The following is a 27,232-nucleotide window of genomic DNA, read 5'->3' on the forward strand; positions in this document are numbered from 1 at the left end:
AGTACAGAAAAAGAATGATGAGATTTACTTGATTTTCCAAGTTTAAAGCCTATTTCTATAGCACCCGGCCCTCTGGGTATGACCACCTTCATTATTATCCCCTCATCTTATCTAAAAGGAAAGCTGGGAAATGTGTCTTTTACTTAGAAGATCCTGAGAAAATGAGAAAAATTGACACTTCTATTTGGCCTTGGAATAGACTTGTTTTCTTTTAAAATGAGAGATAAAATTCAAGAAATCATCTGAATTTACTCCCTGACCCCCTACAATAAATTAGCCATACCTGGATGCCCCTATCAAGTTTTTAACAAAAATCTTCTCACCCTTAAAAGAATGAAGAAAATTGAGGAGAAAGAAATGTGTCAAACAATATGAAAGATACCTTGTTAAGAACCAAAAACATGTTGGTTTAGCTACTTCTTTATCCAAAAGAAAAAAAAAAAAAGCAGTAGTCTAATTCTTGAATTGCAAAGATTCTAGTGCAAAGGTTTTCCACAGAGGTAGCAGTTAGCAGAGCAAAGATGGGCAGAAGGGGCCCAGAGTAGTGCCAACAACCCAGAGAAGTGTTCAGACAAGAGAAAAACTCTACGTTAAAAAATGTCCTACTTCATAACTTTGACTGGAGCTGGAATTAATTGAGGAGCAAATGTTTGTTGGGTCCTCTGTGATTGTGAACAGCCTGTGAGGTGAGTCACAGAACTGCCTGAGCCCCTCTCTCCAGCGCTAATGAAAGGCCGCCACCGCCCAACGGCGAGCGGAGATTCTGCTGGGGGTTTTGCACACCGGAGGAAAGACAGATGGCCTGGGAGGTTAGTAATTCTCTGGTCACAGAGCTGCTTGGACGAGCTCTCAGAAACAGACCAAGATGACATCTTCTTCTAAATATCTCTGTTCATCGATGTGACACCTCAGAAATCCCCCACAGTGACAGGGTTTTGGCTCCTCCGCTAAACTTAATGATGCAGAAATAATTCTAGACATGAAAACTGAGGGGGAGAAAAGATGCTGGACTAAGCAAAAACTGCTCAAGCACACTTTTTCTCAATTTTGATCAAATAATTTTAAAATGTCATCATTGGCTAGTATGTCTCACTGGGTCCTGGTATAAAACATTTCAACCTTTTTAAAAGTAAATTTAATCTTCAAAGGCCTGGTTTCTCAAGGTCTGACTTAAGAAACTACAACATAAAAGCAGCTCTGCACACTGTAACTGGTGTAGTGTCATCGCTCCACTCTGGGGACAGTTTTATGACCATTCTTTCCTCAGTTCTCACACTAAGGATACTATAATGGCTGATTGGTTTCAATTTTTCTTAAATCAGCTTCAATTCAACAACATGAAATAATTAAAAGTAAATTGGAACTTAATGCTCAGTAACCAGTTGTACCATGTGGCTGGTCGTGTCAAGTTATGATGAAATGAAACCATTCCACCACCACATCCACCCCAGCCCCAAGTTCTGCTGGGGTACAACATCTTATCTGTCACTCACCAGGGGTAACTTCCTTCTGTGACCACAAAGTGTCTCAGTGTTAGCAGGAATCTGACTGAGGCTTGAGAAAACAAATAATATGTAAACCCTGCTCTTTGCTTCCATAATGCTATAAAAAATACATATGGTCACTTTCAATAATCATCTCCTTATTCTCCATATTCCAGGGAGAATGATCTGGAATTCCTCTTTCTGTGGGTATTACCCCACAACCAAAAGAGGGCAGTACCGATAGCCTCAGAAAGCCAGGAACAAGTTCAAATACTACACTGGAGTGAGACTTAAACTGCTTGCTGAGCTCACCTGGGACATTAAAATGCTACCCCTACAGTTCCTGAAGTTGCTGACCTGACATTTTATGGAAGCTTCTCAGGTAATTCTACTGTGCATTGCGAGCAAAGCAGTTTTTACTTTATTTTTTCACTTACTAAGATATTTCACTCACTTTCCCTCATTAAAATATTTCACTTATTAGAATGGGTTTTCACTCATTTTTAGCAAAGATGATGCTAGAAAAACCTTTGGAGATAATTCAATCTGGCCTTCTCAAGCTTCCACAAACATGGGGTTCACCTTAGGGTCTTGTAAAAAGTGCAGTTCTGAGTCTAGAAGCGGGGTGGGAAGCGGGGATGGCTGGGTTGTACATTTCTGAGGAGCACACCCTGGTGCTAGGGTGGCCACACCAAGAACCACACTTTGAGTAGGAAAAAGCTGTCCCCTACCTTCAAAGATCAGGCATCTGAGTCTCAAAGCAATTGTGGCTTCTTTAAGGTGACACAGTTGGCTAGGAGGGCACACAATGTGATCCGAACCCCATATAATGGCTCCCAGCTAATGCCATAGGGAAAGAACTGTCATCTCTTTTTTTTTAATTCTAATTTTCTATAGAAAAATGGGGAAAACTGAGTTATAGTAGGATTTCAGCAACAGAGTGTAAAAAACTGATTTATAATGTGGAGCTGTATAAAGAAACTGGAGAGAAAGCTCCAAATAACTCCAGTAAGAACTAGGTTTTGTTTTTTCTGTTTTGTAGCAGGAGGCATAAATATATGGTAAGAGAATAAGACTAACTGTAGAGAAGGGAGAAATAAGCAAACCCTGTATAACAGCACATGAATGAGGTACTAAGAGGGAGAAACAGAATAACAATAGACAGAAAATAAAAGATCCCAGGCTGACAAAAGGAAAATAAGAATAAAAGTAGAGAGCTGGAAAATTAAACACAGATTCTAGAATAAAAGGAAAATGCACAGCACGAAAGAAAAAGAAAGGAAAAGCTAATGAGATGGAAGGGTTCCTGGAAAAAGACCATGTAAAGTGGATCACAAGAGGACAGAAATCATGGGAAGGTTGCACAACAAAAAGATAGACCCATGAACATGTATAGAAAAGTATTTGTCTTCTGTAGTACACAAACTCAGAAAAGAGGTTACGTTTCATTTATCACGGTTTTTATTCTTTTCTGTGTGTTTTTTTCCAATGAAAAGCCTCATTCTCCCTTACCCACTGGAACATGAAGCAATGGCACAGTCCTGGGGGAAGAAAGCGAGCCTCTAAGCCTGCATCTCCTTGAGGCAAAAGCCAAGGGAAGAGGGTTCAGCTCGGTCCAAGAGCATTCCATCTCTCCTGTCCTGCACGAAGTGTTACAAGATCCAGGAACTTCACCACAGCATGACATCCAAGCTCTTTCAGAGCCACAGTTCCAGCCCACCCAACTGCTCCTGGCAGTCAACACCAAGAGTGTCAGCCTTTAGAGGAAACATCTTCCCTTGGACTGTGTTGGGGGGCAATGGATGGATGCTGCCTACCCAGGGCTGCCATTCTGCCATCTTTCAGACATGCCAAACGCTGAATACAAATTACTTAGGCTGTGATTCTAGGAAAATCCACTTAGTTACATATTTTCACTGAACACTTCCATTCCCTGACTATGGCTCATTTCCAACTCCAAACTCACTTAGGCTCTCAAGGAGGAAAGGACAGATTGTTGAAGTTTTCTTTAGATCAGATACTGAACACTCAAATGCCTACAAGGACAGGTGGGTCACAGAAATGGGTAGCACTAGCCCATGCTGGTGAAGGCTATGAACACGGGGCCGGAGCAAGTGGCTTCACCCCCTCAGCTCATGTGCAGAACGGCAGGCTTACTGATGCCACCTGCTCCGGTCTTACAAGAGATGAAGGAAATACAGACTTTTATGGGCCATCCATTTCTTAATTCCTAAATGTTGACAGCTAATTCTTCTATTTGAGGAATAATTTTTCAATTCTGTTTTAGATCTTGCCATTTCTTTAAAGAACATGAAAATTGTCCTTAGAGGACCAAAAGGTAAAGGAGAACACCTAATGGTATGGGACAAATGGATCCATCACAAGTAGTCCCATACAAAAAATAAATAAACAAGAGTGATTCATAATTTTATGAAACATCTTTTCACCCTAGGAAAGCAGTAAGATGGCAATTCCTACATAATAGCCTATACAATCAGTGTCCACAACTGGCAAGAAATTAATTAACCTCACCTGTAGCACTGGTTTCTATAGTTCCATACACTGGGAGCATTTTCATTCTAGTCACTAATTATATTTTTCCATTTACATAAATTTTCTTGGATTTTAGCTTAAAAGATCTGCTTTGTCCTTTTTTTCTCTTTTTTTTTTTGTTACCAGGGATCAAACTCGGGTCCTTGCACTTGTGAGGCAGGTGGCAGAACCACTGAACTCAATCCCCGGCCCTGCTTTGTCCTTTTTGTCTGAGGGTCAAAGCCAAGGAGAAGCCATGTACTCATCCTGGCACGTGTTCTGACCATGCAGCTTGCCTGGGAGGGCTAAAGTTTCCAGTGTAAAGGAAACATATCCATAGCTTCATTGTTCACCTTCAATATTCACCAGTAGAGAGAGATGGAGACTCTCCAGAGACCACCCGCCCCCACCGTAGCTGGTTACATCAATCTTCCAACACACATCTGGAACCATCCAGTTCATATTCCACTATAAATGGGAGACCCTGACCCAAGTCCAAACACAAACAAAAATCATCCAAAAGCTCTTTCTTTTCTTTTCAACATCATAGACTTCTGAATAATGTGTTTAGATCTACCCCGCTAGAAGTCTTCCAGACTTTGGAAACCAAAGTCACAGACAATGACAGCTGAAAGATTAGAAGTCAGCAAACCTACCTGGAAAAACACATCTGAGGTCAGAGAAAGAGGACTGGTCTGATGGCTGCATGAAGAATAAGCAACACTCTTCTGCATTGTATCATTTGTGTACATTTGAGAAATATTCAAGATTAACCACACACACAAACACACACACATGAGCATTGGTTTCTCAAGGCTCGCTGATTCCTATACTTTATTTTTATTTAACCTGACCATAGATAACAAATTAATGTTTTCAGAACTAAAATAATGGGTTTACCAGACAGTGGCTATCTGTAAGTATTAGAGATTGAGTTTCTGTCCTGTAACTCATCTTGCCATTTACCTTTATTTAAAACTTTTGCCTGAAGGAAATTTTCTAAACCAGATTGTCCTGATAGCTTTCTATCAACCAGTCACTACTGTTAAGCTTCACTCAAGGGAAAGCAGTCAGTTGGAGATGGAGGTGCAGTTCTAATCATCACTTTCTTTAACACTTGTTATAGCTCTCAGGAGAATGCTATGAAGCACCAGTATCTGCTGGGTTCACTCTAGCATTTACCACGCCTGGTCATGTCTGTGAGGGTGGCAGCATGAGGCTTAGCAGAAAAGGAAGCAGTGCTTGGCAAGAGTGCATGTGACTCATGAGCCTCCTGGAAAGAGCTTATACTAAGAAGGAGACTAGAAACACATTGAAGCAAGCCACCAGGAGCTACGTTTCTCTTCTCAGGGTTTCAGAAGTTTCAGTCCATGGTGAGCCAACTCTAAGGCAGAAACATTATGGGGAAGGGCATGGCGGAAGCAAGCTGCTCACCTCATGGCACCCAGGAAATAGAGCAAACTAGAAAGAGCCAAAGAAAGGGAGGCCAGGAATAAGATACTCTCCCGGATTACATCTCCAATGATGCACTTCCACCAGCCAGGCCCTGCTTCCTAATAACACACCTAACTATGAATTCATTAATCGATTAATACCTCTGAATACTTGAGCCTTTTGGAAGACATTTTTTTTTCAGGCAGGGTCTGCCTATGTATTCAAGACCAGCCTTGAACTCACTCTGTAGCCCAACCTGGCCTCAAATTCATGGTGATCCTCCTGCCTCTGCCTTCCAAGTGCTGAGATTACAAGCATGTACCACCACATCCAAACTTTGGGGAGACATTTTTGATCCAAATGGTAATAAGGCTTATAAAATCCCATCTCAAAAGAAGATGTAAAAATAGCCAGTATATAGATAGGTAGATCGATCGATAGATATAAATATATATGGAATAATGTTCAACATCACCAGTAATTAAGGATATGCAAGTCAAACCCACAGTAAGTTATAAGGTATCATCTAATTCTGGTATGCAAAGATATTATCAAAAAGATTAGAGATAGCAAGTGCTGTTGAAGATGTCAAGAAAAGAAAACCCTGAACATTGTTAGTGGGAATATAAATTAGTATAGCCATTATGGAAAATAATATGGGGGTTCCTCAAAAAATTAAATATAGAACCATCATGTGATCTAGCAATCCCACTACTGAGTATAAATCCAAAGGAAATGAAATCACATGTGGAAGAGACATCTGTGTACTTTCATGTCCACTCCAGTACTATTCACAATGGCCAAGAAATGCAAACAAACTAAGTGCCCATCATCTGATGGACGGATGAAGAAAATGTGGTTCATATACACAATGGACTACTACTCAGTCATAAAAATAAATGACATCCTGTCACTTGTGGCAACATCGATGGAAGTAGAGATCATTGTGTTAAGTGAAATAAGCCAGGTGCAGAGAGTCAAGTACCATAAGATTTTGCTCATAGGCAGAAGCCAAAGAAGTTGAGCTCATAGAATTTGAGAATAGAATGACGGCACTAGAGGCTGGGAGAGTACGAAGGAGGGGGATGGGAAAGCTGGACCAATGGGAACTAAGCTACAGTTAGTTAGAAGCAAGTTCTGGTGTGCTAGCACACTGTTGGTTAACAACAGGTAATGGTAAGGAACTCTCTCTTTAACAAGCTTGAAAGTATTGAAAGATTTCAACACATAGAAATTATGAAGATTCTAAATAATCCAATATCAGTCAGTCAAATTGAAGACGTAGTTAAAAATCTACCAACAAAGAAAAGCCCAGGTTCTGATGGACTCATTGCTGAATTCCACAAGAAATTTAGAGGAGATCTAATACCATTACTCCTGAAACCATTTAGTGAAATTGAAAGGAAAGCAGTTCTCCCAAACTCATTCCTAGAAGCAAGCATTACCCTGATACCAAAACCAGAGAAGGATCCAACCAAAAGAGAGCTACAGGCCAATCTCCTGCAAAAACCCTCAATAAAATACTGGCAAACAGAATGCAGCAAATCATCAAGAAGGTTATATACCAGGACCAAGTAGGACTTATCCCAAGGATGGTTCAACATACACAAATCAATAAATATAATACAGAGCCATATTAACAGAACCAAGGATAAAAACCACATAATCATCTTAATAGATGCAGAAAAAGCATTCATGATAAAAAAAAAAAACCCTACAGAAAATTGGCATAGATGGTCTTTATCTCAATCTGATAAAAGCCAACAGCCAACATCATACTAACAACAGCCAACATCATACTAAATGGTCAAAAACTGAACGCTTTCACTCTAAAATCAGGAACAAGACAAGGATATCCACTATCACAGCTTTTATTCGATACAGTTCTGGAAACACTAGCCAGGGCAATTAGACAAGAGAAAGAAATAAAAGAAATAAGCATAGGAAAGGAAGAAGTTAAATTATCATTATTTGTGGATGACATGATGCTCTACATAGAAGACCCCAAAAACTCCACCAAAAGACTTCTAGATTTAATAACCAAATTCATTAGCATATCTAGATACAAGGTCACCACTCAAAACTCAATAGCCTTCCTGTACACAAATAACAAACTCACTGAGAGAGAAATTAAGGAAACCACACCTTTCACAATAGCATCCAAAAAAATGAAATTCTTAGGAATCAACCTAACGAAGGAAGTAAAAGACCTTTATGCTGAAAACTACAGCACTTCAAAACAATTTAAACATGACATAATGTGTATATCTATCAAAATATCACATTATTCATTAATATGTTTATATATAATTTTAAATAAATTTAAATTAAAAACAAAGATTGTGGCCCTTCTTCCAGGTGAATAACTTCTTTTAACAATGGATGAGATAGAAAAGTGTAAAAAGAATACATTTTCCCAACATGGATGAAGTATATAGCATGCCATGGATAAGGTGACAGTTCGGGGGGTTATGTAGCACATCAAATTTCCCCTAAAATGTATAAGAGCTTTCTGTGAAGTGAGTCATGCCCCCTCCCCAATATGCTGAAGTCCTAAATCCTTGGTATCTGTGAATGTGACCTGATAAGGAAATAGTGCCTTGGCAGATATAATTAAGATGAGGTTGTATTACAGTAAGGTAGTCCCTTGATTCAATATGACTGGTGTCCTTAGACTGAAGAGATATAGAGGTAGACAGGGAAAAGACTAGGTGACAACAGAGGCAGAGATTGGGCTGGTAAGGACTTCACGCAGAGCTAGGAAGACCCCGGGGAGGATTTCCCCCTACAGATAGCGGAGGGAAAGTGGGCCTGGAGTGTGCTACGCCACCACTGTGTAATACTTTACCGTGGCAGCTCTAAAAAACAAATGCATGAATCCAAGACCAAAAGAGGTTATGAGTTCCTAAAGTGTCAGTTAAAATTGGGTGTTCCTGACTGACAAGCACCTTCCTCTACACAGGGATCCAATAGCCAAGCCCTTTCCATTTGTGTCTCTGCCATTCCCTGGAGCAGGTATTAGCAAACAGTAAAGGAAGCTTCATGGGCACACAGCCTTTTCACTTATGCACAGTCATGGCTGCCTTTGCACAGCGACTGCTGAACTGAGTATCTGTGAGAGAGACCATGTGATCTAAATTATTTCCTAAAACCTAAAATGTTTCTACTCTTACTCTTTTCAAAGAAAGTTTACAGGGCATCATCGTTGTCGTATGCTCCTGACCAGCACAAAAGGGGAAGAGTTTCGGGCTGGGGATTTAGCTCAGTGGTGCTGTTGCCTGTCTTGCAAGCACAAGGTCCTGAGTTCAATCTTGGTACCAAAAGGGGAGGGGGGTGGTTGGAGGGACAAATCAGCCCTCCCTGAAGTAGCACATCTGACTTCCAAATACCTGGCGCTGTGAGAAATTAGTTACATGGCTGAATCAAATTGTAAAGAGGCTGAGAAACATAATCTATCAGTGTGTCCAACTATTAGCTGACCGTGCCTTTGGACATCAGTGGAAGAGCTCACCCATATCAGTGCAGCAGCAGCAGCAGCAGTCATAAGGAGCCACTTTGGTGGGGATTCGTGGAGTCCAGAAGCTTAAAGAAGGCAACAGCGAAGGGAGTCAGAGTCAGAGTGGATAACAAGGGAAGAGAAGGATGCCACAGCACAGCTGAGAACATTCTTTGTCAGAGCACCATGTAACCCATCTGGGGACTTCTAGAAGTAGCTGGTGAGAGGGAAAGACATTCTCAGGAAGAAGTTCCACCCAGGCAGATGAAAGGCACAGTCAGAGACCCCTCTTTTCACTGTAATCATGGCTCTACACCTACTCTAAGCTTAATGTGACTTTCACACCCTAGTATTTCTCAAAAATAAAAGTAAGCAAATACATTTTGAAATCTTTTCAAAACTAAAGTACCACTTAAGAAAGCTTGTTTCATTTATCTGATATTTTCTGAATTTTGTGTATATTTTCAGGATCCTAATTATCAACAGTTGCTAACATCATAAAAAAAAAAAGACAGACATTAGGTGCCTTTATAATCTCCAGTCTTGTCACAGAGATTTAACGTGTGATCCTCTGGATCAGGCTGCCAATTTGCAGTAAATACAAAAGAACAAAGGAGCATACTAAATGTGCAATCAGCAAACTCCAGACTGTAGGAACCTTTCCAGATCAGTTTAGTCTTCAACAAAAAATCCATAAGGAAAATAATGAGGTAGAGAGAGGAACAATCTATTCAAGGAGACTTAACAAATTTTAAATGATCAGTGTCATGGTTTAGATATCAAATGTCCTCTAGAAGTCTCAGGTTTTCAGAGGTGGAACTTTTGAACTGTGATTGGATCATGTGGTCACTGACCTCATCAATGGACTAATCCACTCATGAGTTCATAGCTAAATGTGCTGTTAGGAGGTAGGGACCTATGGGAGAAGGTGGTAACAGGGCTGGAACCTGAAAGGGTATACTCTTGACCTTTCTTTCTGCTTCCTGGTCACCATGGGTTGAGCAGCATTGCTCCTCCAGGCCCTTACACTATAATGTTTCTTCCTTGGACCCCGCTGACCTTGGACTGAACCTTCTGAAACCATGAGCCAAAATAAATCTCTTCTCCTTTAAATTGTGGGACTCAGGTATTTTGTCCCAGCCATGTAAAGGTGACTAGCACAATGGGCAAGACTACAGTGTCTAGGAATAGACATTTGAATGTTAAATTTACACACACACACACACACACACACACAAAGTGATTACTGTAAATAATAGTAAGGGGTTTATTATCGTTATCTTACTATGTAATAGTTACATATGGCAGAAAGAAGGAATAATGGTTGGGACAGAGCACATAATAGGTTTATTGGTGGCAGGCAATATTTATTTATTTATTTATCTATCTATCTATTTATTTATTTAGTGTGCTGGGGATTAAACTCAGGACCTCATGGTGCTAAGCACACACCCCAAATCAGAGTTCTATTTCTTAGTGTAGTGATGGTTACAAAAGCTTTGGCCTTAGAATTCATTAAGCTACCCATTAATGTATATGTACATTCATGAGGAGGGAGAAACTCTGCATTGGCTTTTTATTTTACAATTAAAATATATAAATACTAAATTATCAAAGAAAGAAGATATTTGAATATCATCCATGTAAAGAAGACTAGACTGACTCTTATTCTAAACAAAAACTGGTTAACATACTGGTTAGTAATAGAAATTCCACTATGTACTGAATTAAATTCCTTTTCATCAGACCCATGTAAAATTCTCCACAGTAAAGTAGTAAGTCAGAGAGGTGTTGATGAGTGGATATAATATTTTTATATTAAAAAACAGTTTCATCTCTGGTAAATTTCAAATCCCAGTTTTCCTGCAGTTCTATCTTCCGTGCACCCTGTTAATTCAGTGGGGTCCATTGCTTCAGAAAAGGCCAGCTCAGTACCATGACCAGCAGTTACCAGTCTGTGCACAGTTTCACACACTTACACCCACAGTGAGTCAGACTGTCGCCTGGATGCAAAGGTTTTTTATTTAGCAGGAGCCAGGCTTTTTTGAGGAGGAAAAGGGTTTTATTGAAACTTCCCAAAGGTGAATACGTTCACATAAGAAACCAAGTCTGAAGGACTCAGATCAATAATGAAATGTCATGGAGTTGAAAAGAAAGAGGCACAATCCAGAGTCAATTCCTGGAAGGCAGGACGTGAAGGTGAAAAGTCCTTTCTGGGCTGTAGGACAGAAAAAGAAGAGTAGAGAGGGATGAGGTGTCACATATGCGGGGCCTTCTTTCCCCTCCCCACACACGCGGTCAGTGCTCAGAGAGGCTGAGCCAACAGCAGGCTTCAAGTTTGGTGACGCCCGAGAGCTGCTGATCTGCTTCCCAGACAGAGCCTGGTCTCAAGAAACACCTCTCGCACCAACCAGGAACTTCAAGCCCAAAGGAGTTCAGACACTGGCTCCAGTCATCAGCAGGAGGCTCAGACACACAGCCACGTGCTAGGACCAGACAACCCAGGCACTGCTGGCTTGAGCCAGCAGGGACAGGAGGACTGCAGGACCATGTCCCTGTGTGCTGCCAGGATTGTACAGGACCTTCCTCTTTATCTCCAGACCCCACGAAGAAAGTGGAAAGCAAATCCATGCAGATATTAAAAAGTAACGAATTTTGAAATGTACAGTTGCAGGGATGTTTAAATATGGTTGGAAAATCAACTAGATCCAATCGAGGCTACACACTAGAAGAAACCACCTGATCTCTAGGAAGAGAAGGACCTAAGGAGTAAAACAAAGACCAGTTCTAGAAAATATCACATTTCTTGCCTTCTCGGTTGTGGTGGATAGTAAATTCCCAACTGCTCCAACATATGAAATTTTTCCATACTTGGATTAAAAGATATGTACTGTCAAAAAATATCTACTCTTTAAACATCCACTATGCACGCGCGCACACACACACTATCTCTGCAACTTTCTATCACTGACATCTATCATTCTCGGGATAACAGTACCATCATAAAAACTGGCAAGAAATATAAGTATATCTTTTACAGAAACTGTAAATCTCAATAAGTATCATGTTTCCATGCATTAGATAAAACACTATTAGGGTCAAGAGCCCATTAGATAAGTCTTAGGGAAAGAATGATTTCTACTGATTCAAAAACTAGGACACTTTTAAAAGGTGGCAGAGAGCTGGGAAGTCCTCGACCGCCAGGACGCGGAGAGTGACATACACCCCTTCCTGCGGCCGTGCTACGCGTGCAATGGTGAACATTGCACAGCTGGCGGGCATCTCCAACACACAGCTGGCACCTGGGGCTCCAGTGTCAGCGCAACCAGAAAGAGTCACTGACAGTAGCCCGGCCTGGGTATCCACTGAACAGAAATTCTGCTCGCACTCGGGTCTTCTCAGCCCCACCCACACACATGGTTAGCGGCGTCCTCAGCACATCATTCAAAATACAATGTGCAAACCATACAATGCGGAATCTGTCACTTACAATGCTAAATTGACATGAATAAGAGTGAGGTGGTGACTGGATACAGAAGGACAACTGGAGTGGCATTTTCCCACTTTATTATCTGTGATGTGGTTGTGTGCAGCTTTGGTTTAACAAGTTTATAAACAAATCAATCTGCGCTTGGCAAGTAAGAGATTAATCCAGTTAAATAAGGAAAGCACAACCCTAAAAATGTGTCCCAGGGCTTTGAAAGCTTAAAGCGACAGCATCTTTGTAGTTATATTTTCTATTATAACTTACGTTAGAATAGGCACTTTTGAATTTATTTTTTTACTTAATTTCATTGGTACATTTTAGGAATACAATATAATGACATTCATCATTGGAAATTTGCACCTTTACATAGTCTCTCTTGGTTCTTATTTTTCCCCCTTTCCCTGCCCTCCCTTCAACCCCTCCATCCCTCCCTGTTTACAAAGACTTTGTTTCCATTTTATCATTTTCTCATATTAATTCCATTCCCTTCTTTCCTTTCCCCTACCCCTCCCACTTCCCCTTTTCCTTTGTCCCTTTTCTTCCTATTTCACATTATCTATTATACCTTTTAGTCATTGTTTACACTTTCAGTTTATCACACTAGAGAAACTATTTGGTATTTACACATGTGTATCCTACCCATTTCACTTAAGAGTATTACCTCAATGTGCATCCATTTAGCTATAAATGTCTCTAATTTCTCTTTTTTATGGCTGAGTAGTACTCCATTTTATAAGAAAAACCACATTTTCTTTATTCAGTCTCCAGTTGATCGGCAATTGGGCTGTTTCCAAGTTTCAGTTATTACAAATTGTGCTGCTATGAACATGGGCACACATATATCTCTGTGGTATGATTCTTTTAATTTTGGGGGGAAGATCCCCAGCTGTGGAATAGCACAGTCAAATGGGACTTCCAGTCCTAGTTCTTTGAGATAGCTCCATACTGATTTCCACAGTGGTTGCACCAGTCTACACTCCCACCAGCAGTGGAACAGTGTTCCTCTTTCTCCACAGCCCTGCCAGGATTTGTTATTGGTTGATTTCATGATAGCAGCCATTCTTTCTGGGGTGAGGTGGAATCTCAGCATTGTTTTCATTTGCATCTCTCGAATGACCAGTGATGTTGAACATTTTTTCATATGTTTATTTACTATTTCTACTTCTTTGTCTGAGAAATGTCTGTTCATTTCAGGTGCCCATTTTTGGATTGGGTCTTTAAATTTGGAAGGTCTGATTTTTTTAAGTTCTTTATAGATTCGAGATAGTAGACCTTTGTCTGAGGAACAGCAGGTGAAAAATTTTTCCCACATTGTGGGTTGTCTCTTCACATTGTTGGTGCTTTCTCTTGCTGTGCAGAAGCTTTTTAATAAAAAGAGACCCCACTTGTTGATTGTTTGTGACAGTTCATGGGCAACTGAGGTTTTGTTCATAAAAATCTTTTCCTATACCAGTGTCTTCAAGAGTTCTACCTAACCTCTGTTCCAGCCAGTTCAGCGTTTCTATTTTAATATTTAGATCTTTAATCCATTTTGATTTTAGTTTAGTGCATGGTGAGAGATATAGGTCTAGTTTTAATCTTTGGCAAGTTGAAACCCAATTTTTCCAGCACCATTTATTAAAGAGGCTATCTTTCCTCCAGTGAGGGTGTTTGGCTCTATTGTCGAAGATGAGGTGGCTGAGTATGTCTGGAGTTGTTTCTGCATCTTCTAATCTATTCTACTGGTCCTCAGGTCTGTTTCTTTGCCAGTGCCATGCTGGTTTTTTCACAGTAGCTTTGCAGTATAGTTGCAGGTTGGGGATTGTGATACCCCCTGCCATGTCTCTGTTACTTAGAATTGCTTTTGCTATTCTGGGTCAATTCTTGTTCCAAATGAATTTTTTGATTATTTTCTCAAGGTCCATGAAGTATGCTGCTGGGATTTCAATTGGGATTGCACTGAATCTATATAGCAGTTTTGGAAGTATGGCCATGTTCACTATGTTGATCCTTCCTACTCAGGAGCAAGGGATGTCTTTCTATTTTCTGGTATCATCTTCAATCTCTCTTTTCAAAGTGCTATAGTTTTCAGAGAAGAGGTCTTTGATTTCTTTTGTTAGGTTGATTCCTAGGTACTTCAGTGTTTTGGATGCTATTGTGAAAGGAACTGTTTGCCCTATTTCTGTCTCAGTGAGTCTGTCATTTGTGTAGAGGAAAGCTATTGATTTTTGTGTGTTGACTTGTATCCAGCTACTTTACTGAATTTGGTTATTAAGTGTAGAAGACTTTTGGTGGAGTTCTTGGGGTCTTCTATATAGAGTATCATGTCATCTGCAAATAGTGACAATTTGACTTCATTTCCTATCTTTATTCCTTTTATTGCTTTCTCTTGTCTAATTGCTGTGGCTAATGTTTCCAAGACTTTATTGAACAGGAGTGGTGACAGTGCATATCCATCTCTTGTTCCTGATTTTAGTGCGCAGAATTTCAGGTTTTGACCATTTAGTATGATATGGGCTGTTGGTTTTTCATGGATGGCTTTTATCAGATTGAGATAGAGACCATCTATTCCAATTTTTTATAGGGTTTTTATCATAAATGCTTGTTGGGTTTTGTCAAATGCTTTTTCTGCATCTGTTGAGATGATCATATGGTTCTTATCCTTGGCTCTATAGATACAGTGTATTACATTGATTGATTTGCATATGTTGAACCATCCCTGGGATGAATCCCACTTGGTCTGGGTGTATGATCTTCTTGATGATCATCTGCATTCTATTTGCCAGTATCTTATTAAGGACTTTTGCATCTATGTTCATTAGTGAGATTGGCCTATAGTTCTCTTTTTGGGTTCGGTCTTTCTCTGCTTTGGGGAATCAAGATGATGCTTACTTCCAGGAATGAATTTGGGAATATTGCTTCCCTTTCAATTTCATTGAAGAGTTTAAACAGTAGTGGCAGTAGTTCCTCTCAAAATGTCTTATAGAATTCAGCAGTGAAGCCATCAGAACCCAGGTTCTTTTTAGTTGGTTAAGTTTTTAATTACATTTTCAATTTGAATGATTGATATTGGGTTGTTTAGAATTTTTAGCTCTTCTTCGTTCAACTTTTGTAATTCATACTTATCTAGGAATCTGTCCATTTCTTCTGTGTTTTCCATCTTATTGGTGTATAGGTTCTCAAAGTAGATATTGAGGATCCTCTGGATTTCTGTTGGGTCTGTTGTAATTCCATCCTCTTCATTCCTACTTGCATGGATTTGGGCCTTTTCTTTCCTTTTTCTGATAAGATTGGCTAAGGGTTTGTCAATTTTGTTGATTCTTTCGAAGAATCAACCCTTGGCTTCATTGATTTTTTTGTATCATTCTCTTAGTCTCCATTGCACTGATTTCTGTTCTGATCTTTATAATTTCCTCCCTTTATGATATTTGGGTTTGACATGCTCTTCTTTTTCTAGAAGCTTGAGGTTCAGCATCAGGTTGTGTGAATGGGCTCACTCTGTTTTCCTAATATGAGTATTCACTGCTATGAATTTCCCTCATAAGACTGCTTTCATTTTGTCCCATAGATTCCGATATGTTGTATTGTCATTGTCATTTAATTGTAGGAACTGTCTGATTTCTTCTTTAATTTCCTCTGTGACCCATTGGTTATTCAGAAGTATGTTGTTCATTTCCATGTGTTTATGAAGTTTTTGTGGTTTCTTTTGCTATTGATCTCCAATTTCATCACTCTATGGTCTGATAATATACAGGGGATCACTTCAATTCCTTTGTACTTACTTAACATGTTCTATGAGCGAGTATGTGGTCTATTTTGGAGAATGACCTGTGTGCAGCTGAAAAGAATGTACATTCTGATTTTGTGGGGTGGAACACTCTGTAAACATCTGCTAAGTTCATTTGTTCAAGAGTTCGATTGAGTTCTAGTATTTCTTTGCTTATTTTTTGTCTAGTTGATCTATTTGTGACAGTGGGGTACTGTGGTCCCCCATTACTATTGTAATTAGTGCTTATATGATTTTTCATGTGCGTTAGTATTTGTTTTATATAGTTGGGCACACTAGCATTTCCTTCATATATGTTTATGATTGTCATCTCTTCCTCTTGGATTGTTCCCTTTTACAAGGATATAGTGTCCTTCTTTGTCCCTCTTCATCAATGTTGGTTTGAAATCCACTTGATCTGCAAAGAGGATAGCTACTCCTGCTTTTTTTCAGGTTCCTGTCGCATGGAGTATTGTTTTCCACTCTTTAACTTTCAATCTATGAGTTTCTTTTTGAATTAAGTGTGTTTCTTGTATGCAGTATTATTGTTGGATCTTACTTCTTGACCCATTGTGCCAGTCTATTTCTTTTCATTGATGAATTGAAGCCATTAACATTGATGGTTATAACTAGTACATATTGATTTATCATTGTCATGACTTTTTCTATTTGTTGGATTCTCCCCCTTTACATTTAATTTCTTGTCGCACCCGATGGGTTCATTCTGCTGTGCTTCCTGGGGTTGTGATCCTCAATGTCTGTTCCTAGGAAATTGTGTAAAATTTTTTGCAGTGCTGGTTTGGTATTCATGAAGTTCCTAAGGTGCTCTTTGTCATAAAAGTATGCTATTTCACCATCAATTTTGAAAGATAGTTTTGGAGGGTACATCAATCTGGGTTAGAGGCTGTTTTCCTTTAGGGCTCTTCCAAGCTCTTCTTGCCTTGATGGTTTGTGTTGAGAAGTCTGCTGTGATTCTGATGGGCTTTCCTTTGTATGTGATTTGTTTCTTTTCTCTAACTGCTTGTAGAATTTTGTTCTTCTGTTGGGTTTCTGGAATCTTAACAATTATATGCCTATGTGTAGATTTTTTTTGATCAAGGCTATTTGGAGTCCTATATGCCTCACTTATCTGTATATCAAGTTCTTTTCCCCTGCTTGGGAAGTTTTCTGCCATCACTTCTGAGAACAGTTTTTTTATGTCATCTGCACTCTCTCCTGTTTCTTCATTTACTCTGATCAGTCTTATGTTATTCTCCTTTGCATAATCTAGCAGCTGCTGGATTGGTTTCTCATGTTCCCTTAGTATTTTAAAGAAATTTTTCTTTTCCTAGTTACTAATTCCAATCTTAGCTTCTATATCTGAAATTCTGTCCTCACATTGTTCATTCTGCTGTGAAACTTTCAATGGAGTTTTTAATCTCCCAGAAATCTGTTTGAATCCTTTTTATGGATTCCATTTGTTTCCTACATTGGGATTCCATCATGTTCCTCAGCTCCTCTATTTTTTTATCTGTGTCCACTCTATATTTATTAATCATGTCTTGCACTATGGGTATAGTCTCTGCTGTTATGTGAGAAATTATTTCTGATTTCATTTTTTCCAGATCTTCTTTTGTTGCCAGTTCAGGGAGTCCAGGTGGTTGAGTATCAAATCGTTCCATCTCTTTTCCCTTTGGGGTTGCTTTAGGTGATCTGGAAGTCTGGTTTTGAGACTTGTTTATGTGTCTTGTCATTTCAAGGTGGGGAGGGGTGTGTGCTACTAGCACCTATGTGGCTCACCTCCTTTGTGCTAGGAGTAGCTCTCTTCCTCAGCTCTGGGAGCAGTGGAATGGCAGCCCAGAAGGTTCACCTCAGAATATGTACATTTTAACCTCATGTCAAGTGGAAGTATGTTAGGAAAACATGGCTTTATTCTTATGAGAAATTTGGAACTGAATGAAATGCCTCATGCAAAAACTGGATCACACAGCATCCTTTCGGTTTACTTCAATGGCAAGAGTTTAGCTAATAATCCCATTAATTAATTAGCTATGTTTGGAGCAAAATCACTTTAGGCAAATGTTTAGGTGTTTCATGTTTTATGTGTAAGCTCATTTTAAATAAAATGCAATTAGCACTTTAAAAATGAAATAAATTGTCCTAAAAAGATCTGTATAAATAATGTCAAAGATGTTACAGCCTTCTTAAAGAGAAAATATTGGTGAACTTTCATCTGTTAATTCTAAGATATAATATTGAACAATAGAATGGATTCCTAATGCTTCCAATGCATATTTTTGCAGCTCTTTGAGAGGTACTTTCATTTTTGGCAACATCTAGAATTGTCAAAATCATCCAGTACCATTTCCTCAGTTTTCCAGATGAAATAGCTGAGGGTCCTAAGAAATTCAGTCATGTTTTTGGAAGACAAGTATGTGGGACCTTATGTTCTCCCCCATAATTGCACCAAGTCCAATCCCTACCCTCTCCCTTCAGCACCTGCATTGTAACAGCAGTAACTGAGGGAGAGAGAAACCAGCAAAGCAATACTGAGTTTCCACAGATCCAAATCAGTATGGCTACAGTCACTCTCCTGACTAATATCCTGAACTTCAAGAATTGGGGCCGGATTTGGAAAAAAGATTTACAGGCAGCCTGGGCTCCAGCATGACCCCCATTTTGGCCAAAGAAAGAATTGTTCCTCTTCCTTTGCAAAGTGTTCAACAGTGGGAAGACAGTTAATACCACCTCCCCCACCACTGTAATCTCTTAATCCCTGCTGTCCTCTTGGAGCCTGAGGCAAGTGTCTTCCAGGAACCCATCCATTTAGAGACCATGCTCTACAGTCTCCTTTTAACACCAGGGATGCTTGGATTCCACCCTGGCTGGAGGCAGTGACTTCCCAATCCACTGTTTTCTTTTCTTTTCAAACACATCACTTAGTGAAAGACAATTCTCTTTGTCCACTTGGAGATGGAAGTATATTTGTGCCCCTGTCCTTTCCTTCATCACTTGAAAAGGTCTTTAAAAGCCATCACTGTACTAATTGATTTGTTTTTAGTCATTTAATGAAATTGCATAAATCCAAGTAAGCCAGCTAGCCAGAGCCTAACCTACATTTCAGAAAGTCATAAAATGTTATTCAAACAGCAGCTTTAAGCTTTCCTATACTTGAACGCACACTCCATGTCATGGGCCTCCTCCTCCATGAAGGAGAGAGAAGGAAACAAAACAAAATCAGAATACATGCTCCCTATAACAGGGGCAAAGAAGAACCCTGGTGAGGGTGAAAAGCGGAGAACAGGGCATCAGGAGGTGGGGAGAGGTGCTCATTTGTTGAAGAAACTGAAGAGAGAGAGAAGGAAGGAAAGAAAGAGAGAGATGGGCTCATCTCACACGCTCATCTGATGGAGCCTTTACCCCATTCTACCCTGAGTTCTGTGTTTAAGGTAATAATTATAGTAAGAAAATTACCAACTCCACATATGTTGTAGAAGTACACCATGATCCTGGGGAGAAAGAGAGGAGAGAAGAAAAGAGGGAGGGAGGGAAGGAGGGAAGGAAGAGGGAAGAAAGAGAAACACGTTAAAACCAAAGCACTATGAATCAAGGCCATTTAATTCTTATTTTAATCTCCCAACTTAGTTACTAAGAAATCTTAAGTAAATCACATGACAGCTAAAGCCTGATAAATACAACACGGAAGATTATGTTGCTCTTTTGCAAATGGCTTTATGGTGTCTTAATTAATCATTGAAAAGTCCTAATGCCAACTTGAAGCGCTTCACATACATTAACAATATACAAGACATGATTGGAAAAGACAGCAACTTTTTTAATGTATCACTGTAAAAGACACATTGTCATTAATCCTTCTCAAACACCGTCATTAATCTTTCCCACTTCGATACATTCATCCCATTGTTTTGCCACTTTTGAAGCAGTTCTGCAAGTTCTCTCTCGTGAGTGTCTTTAGTTGCGCTGTCTGGGCTGCCTCAATGTCTTGAATGAATTCAAAGCAGTTATCTGTCAAGGGCATTTTGACTTTGGGGAGGAGATACGGTGCCAGATCTGGAGAATAAGTTGGATGAGGACCCGGGAGTGTTTTTACGAGCTGCCTTTCCACCGAACGGCACTTGACAGCAGCAGCATTCACTGTGTTTTTGATCATACCTTATAAAGACAAGAAAGACGACGCTCAGAATTGCTTCAGCAAGTGGCTACATTTGAAGAAGAAGGAGGAAAAAAACCGTGATGTATATACAAATGCCATGAGGAAAAATAAATAATAATCTTTCAAAGGTTGTCAGATAAAAATGAGAACAAATGATCCTGCTAAATTAAAGTGCCTGCTTGCAAAATCTGATGTAATGCCTTTACCCTGTCAACCAGCTAGCAAAATCACAAGTCTGATAATGACAGCATCACTCAAACTACAGGAGGGAAAAAACGAGGAAGCTGAATGGAAAAATAATCTCTGTAAGACCCCAGGTCAGTTACTCAGCCAGGTTCAAGGGGCAGCACTTCCCTTCACCAAATGAGGACCCTGTGAGGTCACATGGGGTTGGTCAGGAAATGAGCAGAAGTTGAGAAGCAGCAGCATACAGTGGGCTTGCAATAACCATGAATCCTGACTGTTTTTCAGCCAAGCAGAGCCGCCTGGTTCTGCCAGTCTCGGGGACAGGAAGGAGGTGTGGTAAACACAAACAAATCTAGGCCCTCAAGCTCAGCTCCTGGGCAGCCACAGATAGCAGAGAAACCACTCTCTGCCCCGTAGTAGTAAGTGCAGCATGTCATACAGCTCTGTGCTGGACACCATAACCCAGCAGAGAATAAAATTATGCCCATGCTGTGTTCCTGTGGTATGGGAAATGATGATGAGTTTATTGTGGTAAAGGTTACAAAAATATATGTATAAAAACCACCTAGAGAAGCAACTGAACCTCACTTGGGAAGAAAAGGCTGGGTTTTCTCCCTCCCCAAGAAGCATCCAGGTAAAAATTACAGTATTGTCTACAATCACAGTTGGAGGGACATCATCCCCTTTCACCATTTTAGAAGACAACAGGAAAGACATTCCAAATCTCTATGGGGTCTCAGAGAGGACAATTTCCACTGCAGAGCCCTGACCAACAAATCTACCAGCACCCCTACCCTGTCCCTGTGATCACCCCAGGCCCTCACCACTGTCAAGCACACCTTAGGGGAAGCACTATCCTTGGTTGAGGATCCTCCTTCTCTGCTCATTTCTCACACATACACTGAGGTAATATAAGAACCAGAAACTGAGGCACTGGGAAGAGCTCAGGCCTAAGTCAAGTCTGTAGAAGTTTCAATTCCAGCTCTCCCAATGTCCAACAAATTACTGAGCCTCAGATTCCTGGTCTGTAAAATAGATGTGAATGCATACTTCAGAGGGTGATTACCAGGATAGCACTGAAGAGCAGGATCTCACAAAGTAACTGATCCAAGATGGATGCCACTGAGTTTATCCCAACAGTTGCAAAATAGGAAGAAATTATATTTTTATTACAATAATTGTCTTTGAAAAGGACAGTTAACTCTGTACAATAGGACAGCAGCTGGGATTCCACAGAAGCTACAAGAACACCGAAGCTAAAATTATTTTACAGGCACAAGAAACAGAATTTGACACTGCTCAGCCAGCATTTCTGGATAGACATTTTGCTTAATTAGAAACCATCCTCTGCCTCTCCAGAAATACTGCTCCTAACTCTCGCAAGATTAGCACTCACCAAAACACTGTCCTACAGACTCTGGTCGTATAACTGAGGTCAGAAATGCCACCAGATGCTATCTGCTTGCTCTCAGTTTTGCCATCGTAATTATGTTATGGTTTGTAAAGCACATCCACATCCAGTAGCTGATTTATTTCTCATAGAACACCTGGATGTAGTTCACAGCATCTGTATGGATATTAGGCAATATTCCCTTCATGGTACAGAGGAGGAAACATAAAAATTAACTGAATCAAGCATTATGATAATAATTATAGCAGTAGCTAGCACTAGGTATTTTAATGCCAATCAATACATTTATTACATCATGCATTAATAATGCTAACATACTGAGAGCCATACTGCATGTATTATTCATATTCACTTCTATTAATACTGTTAATAGGGGAACCTTTTATTTCGGGAGCTTTCACAGAAAATCCAGTGCTTTGGGAAAGAATCCATGTAATTAAATAGATCACATAAACTCCCTACACTGAATTCAGCTGCTAACGGTAAAATTGCACGTGCTGTGCTTCTCCACTTGGTTGCTACTTGGGGCCTGGGTATAGTCGTCGGGTCAGAGCCCTTGGCCCTCACAGGCCAGACTCAGGCAAGAACCAAACTGAAAGGCCAACAGGCCATAATCAGGACTGGAGGAGAATAAGATTAAATGAGTGAATTGCTAGGTATAATTTAATTTCACCTTCTTCACTTTATTATATGGGACATGATACAATCACAGATTTTTTTAAAACATGGTTCCCTAATCTTTTTAGTTGCAAAGGGAGAAATTCCGGGTTTTGCCTGCTGCATTTGTGGGTTCCTCTGTGTCCTGAGTCCTGAGTGGCTCCTTCCTCCTCAGCCGTGTCCCGGGCCGCTGGGGACGAGCGGTCCGTGAGGAAGGAAAGTCCACCAGAATGGAGCCAGGCTGAAGGGACCACTCCACACGCCAGGGCCTGTTCCCGTCTACTCGAGACAACCGAAAGAATGAAATGTAAAGCTCAGAAAGGAGGAGACAAAATTGTCATGGTTTGCAGGTGGTGTGATCATCTACTCCACCCCCAAATTTAAGAAAATCAGCTTATAGGTTGTTATAGTTTATTTATTAAAAGTTTAGAAAGGCAGCTAAATAGAACTTGCTACATACTGCATGCATTAAACTAAAATTAGCACTTGAAAACACACTGAAACAGTGCTATGGATAGTCTATGGCAATAGGTGTACTTTAAATGAAAAAAAATGAATACATACACCAAATTAAATGTTTTTGTTACTTTTCAAAAAAAATTGGGATTAATGGTGACTGTAGGCATATGTAAAGTATTTTTATAGCTTTTGTGTATATTTCTTGGTTGTATGATTTCTTTAATGAATGAAAAGCATCGTGAACATTAGATGTGTCTACTGGTCAGTAAAATGCAACTTTTCTTTAGAAAGTCATGGTGTTATCCTTCAGAATATAAACTCAAGTCTCCTAAAATAGAAGTACTCATGCAGACAGAGCTCCCCAGAATTATTTTCAGGATGATATAATCTCAGCTGAATAGTAAACTACATAGTAAACCAAGAATTTTAAGGATTTAAAGTGATATGATATTATGAGCTATCTTAGTTACTTTTCTCATTGCTGAGACAAAAATACCAAATACCCACAGTTAAAGCAGGAAAGTTATTTCAGCTCACAGTTTGTAGAGGTTTCAGTCCATAGTCAGCTGGCTCCAAGGCAGGGTGGCATGGCAGAGGGGCATCACAAAGGAGAAACAGTCCATGGCAGGCAGAAGGCAGCAAAGCAGCAAGTGACAACAGCAACCCTATTTCTGTCCCTTATAGTCCATCCAGGTTACCTGCCCTTAGGGTGAGTATCACTCACTCCCAGAGTGGGGCACCCTTAATCCCAGCATCTCATCCTTAAATGCAGCATTGCACACTTAGATCCAGTCACGTCTGAGAAACTATACCCTATGACCACATGAGCCTTTAGGGAGCCATCTAGATACAAGCCATGACATGAGCCTTTTTATTATTCTGATACAGGTAAAGTGAAAAAATTAAATAAGATTTAGTAAAAAGGAAAAACAAAGGAAAGAAATAAAGGACAAAAAGAATAAATCCAGAAAAATAGCTCCAAAACTGTACACTTTTAATATCTGCTTACTCTACCTTTCCTCCCCTGACCTCCTTCCTCTTAGCCCTGCAATTCTCCTTTACATACCCTAACCTCAGTCCTCATTTCTGCAGGGTGGTCTTCTTATCCATATCCACTGGCCCATATAAACCGTTCCTCAACTTAAGTGCCTAAACTGAAAATATAGTTATTATGAGATAGTTTAGCACCTAAATAGTCTGTAGATAATTAAGGTCCTCTGAATAGAATATGAGCTTCTTGACAGTAGGTCTAATAGTGACTACTAACATAAACAATATCACTGTTGTTTATATATTTACTATTACATAGCACTTACTATGTATAGAGAACATATGAAGTACATATAAAACATTATTTAATCATCATGGCAGTGCTCTGATGGAAATTCTACCGTATTTTTGTTAAACACATGAGGAAACCAAATTGTAGAAGGAAGATCATTTTGCTAGAGGAATCCAGGGCTGAAATTTGATCGACTTCCTTCCTAACTTGCCACTTGTTCTCCCTCTGGAACAAGTGGGCCAGTGTGTTATGTAACATATGTCTCAAAATAAATATGGACCGTGTCTATTAGAGATGAACAAATTTTACCAGGAGAAGTGGGAAATTCCAACAGTCTGGAATATGAACGAGAATTTTCAGGAACACTGGAGAAACATTCTACTCCTTATTTTGAAGAAATGTCAAAAGTCCATATTATCACAAGGATTTTTGAACACATGTATACTTGCCATCACTTATCTCCAAACTTAGTCATGGGCTCAAAAAAGAACCTTTCCTTCTAAAATTTGGTGAATGGACTATATTTATACCTTTATATGGAATTAAATGCATGAGTTAAAATAATCATGCAGGATATCTGTCCATGAAATACTAAAATCACAAAATTACAGATGAATATGAACCTTCAGTTAGACTGGAACTTCGTTTTTAAAAGATCAGAAGATTTTGACATCTAGAAAGTAAAAAGTTGAGGGGAAAATGGTATAAAGAAGAGTTAGTAAAAAGATCTTAAAACTTCAAAAAGGACCACCCTTGTAGGTAAAAGGAGGCAGTAGAGCAGGAGAGATGACTGCACAAAACACAAAATAGAAACCAAAGCAGGCACAGAGGTGAAATGACCAGGCTGGGATTTAATCCTGCAATGGTGGCTGGAAATGACCAGGGTGCCGCATGACAGCCATACTGACCTTCCCACCACCCACTTTCTCTTACAGTCCTCTTTAGCTTCTTAATGCCTGGCAGCAGGAGGAGCAGGCCAGCCAGCTCCATGACAAAGATAAATTACCTTTGCTCCACTGGATGCCTGGCACTCCACAGAATGTTGGCGGTAAATATCCCACAGCCCCATCTTCTGTTCTCTTTTGAGCCTTCTCCCAACCTGCTAGTCCAGCATTCTCCATCTCTTCTGTGTGGGTCCTGCCCCTTACCTTCTACCATCTTTCTGTCCTCTTTCCCTTCCACTTCCTTCTTCTGTCCTATGGCTCAAGGCATGGTGAGGGACAAGCTAGAGAGACCAGCATCGCAGCTCTCGCCACCCAAGTTCCAAATATTAATTCACACTTAGTGTAAATGTTGTGTCTGGTTAGGGTTCTAAAACCTGTAGGTTTATATCAGGAAGTAATTTTGCTTGAATGTTTAAAGACTTTCTTCTAATTTCTCTTTTCTAAAGGAACAGAGTCAGTGCTATTTATTCGGTCTAGTACTGTTTTTCAGATAACATCTATTTGCACCCCATAGTCACCCTACTGCCCAGAACCATAGAGGACAAAACTTTTACTGGCAATCTTTAAAAATTATGATGTAACCTTTTCATCTATCGCACCACAAGGTAAGTATAGTCTACAAAGATATATATTTCAAAATAACTAGAAGAGCCCAAAGGTTCCCAAGATAGAGAAATGATAAAAATTTGAAAACTTAAATGGAAAAATAGGAACAAAATCTTTGTAAATAGGGAGGACTGGAGGGGCTGAAGGGAGGGCTGGGCAAGGGTGAAAAATAAGAACCAAGAGAGACTATGTAAAGGTGCAAATTTCCAATGATGAATGTCATTATATCGTATACCTAAAATGTACCAATGATTAGAATGAATAATCGATAATGCAAAATAGGAAGAAAAGGTCCAAAGGGGTAGGGGTAGTGGGAGGGGCAGGGGAAAGGAACGAAGGGAAAGGAAAAATGATGAGAAATGGAAAAAATGGAAAGAAAATCTTTGTAAATAGGGAAGGGTGGAGGGGGTGAAGGGAGGGCTGGGAATGGGGAAACAATAAGAACCAAGATGCATTATGTAAAGGTACAATTACCAGTGAGAAATGTAATTGTGTTGTATACCTACAATGTACCAATAAAAGAATTTAATATAAAAAAAAGAAAACTTAAAGTAGATAGAAATGTTAATTATTCCGATGTGATTGCTACACCCCATACTGTGCCCATAAATCTGTACAAATATTGTGTCCACTAAAAGTCAGATTACAAATGCAAAAGATCTCTATTGTACATTGATACTTACTATCATGGAAAAAATAATCACTTTAAATTAAATGAAAAATTATTTTAAAACTTTACCACATATAAAGTCATATACCAAAGAATACGATTACATTGGAAAATCAGGAAGGTTTGCTTTCAAATGTTACAAAGCTATGGTTTATGGGAATTTGGCTGATCTCTTTCATCTTCCACATCTTTACAAAAATAATTTTTTAAAACACATGTGAAAAATAAATAAATAAATAAAATACACATGAATAGCTTCACTACCTTCCTGATTCCCTGCTCCCAAACACATGCCTTATAATCTGACAGGAAAGAGGAAAACAGAGAGGAAGAATGTAGAAATCTGTGACAATTAAACTGGGGTTGGTGACAGTGTTTGCACAAAAAACAGGGATGTTGTCACAGGGAAGCTTTGAGGAAAAGCAATTACTGTTATTTAAGGAGAGAGCTTTTCAGTCATGACAGCAGCTCTTGCCATACAGTCTGCTTCAGTGAAGCCTCATCAGGTGGTTCTAAATAACTTACACATAATCCAAAAAAGGAAAAGATGGAAAAACGCAGCCTACAACCAGGGAAGAGTTAAAAATGACTGCACAAGGAACAGAACCCGATTAGGGAGAAATGAATTCACTTCAATTTGGATGTTAGCCCTGTGGAAGTGATAATAACCCCATGGAATTCCCAAG

General features: G+C 39.6%; 1 long non-coding RNA gene across 1 annotated transcript in view; it reads right to left on the reverse strand.

Moving 5' to 3' along the window:
* Positions 1-27,232, reverse strand: part of LOC110349464 (uncharacterized) — a 59,144-nt gene that overhangs the window by 31,484 nt on the left and 428 nt on the right. The window lies entirely within an intron of this gene.

This window comes from Heterocephalus glaber, unplaced genomic scaffold, assembly GCF_053883595.1.
Source record: "Heterocephalus glaber isolate CG9 unplaced genomic scaffold, H.glaber_assembly_v1.0 deba00001550, whole genome shotgun sequence".
NCBI lineage: Eukaryota > Metazoa > Chordata > Mammalia > Rodentia > Bathyergidae > Heterocephalus > Heterocephalus glaber.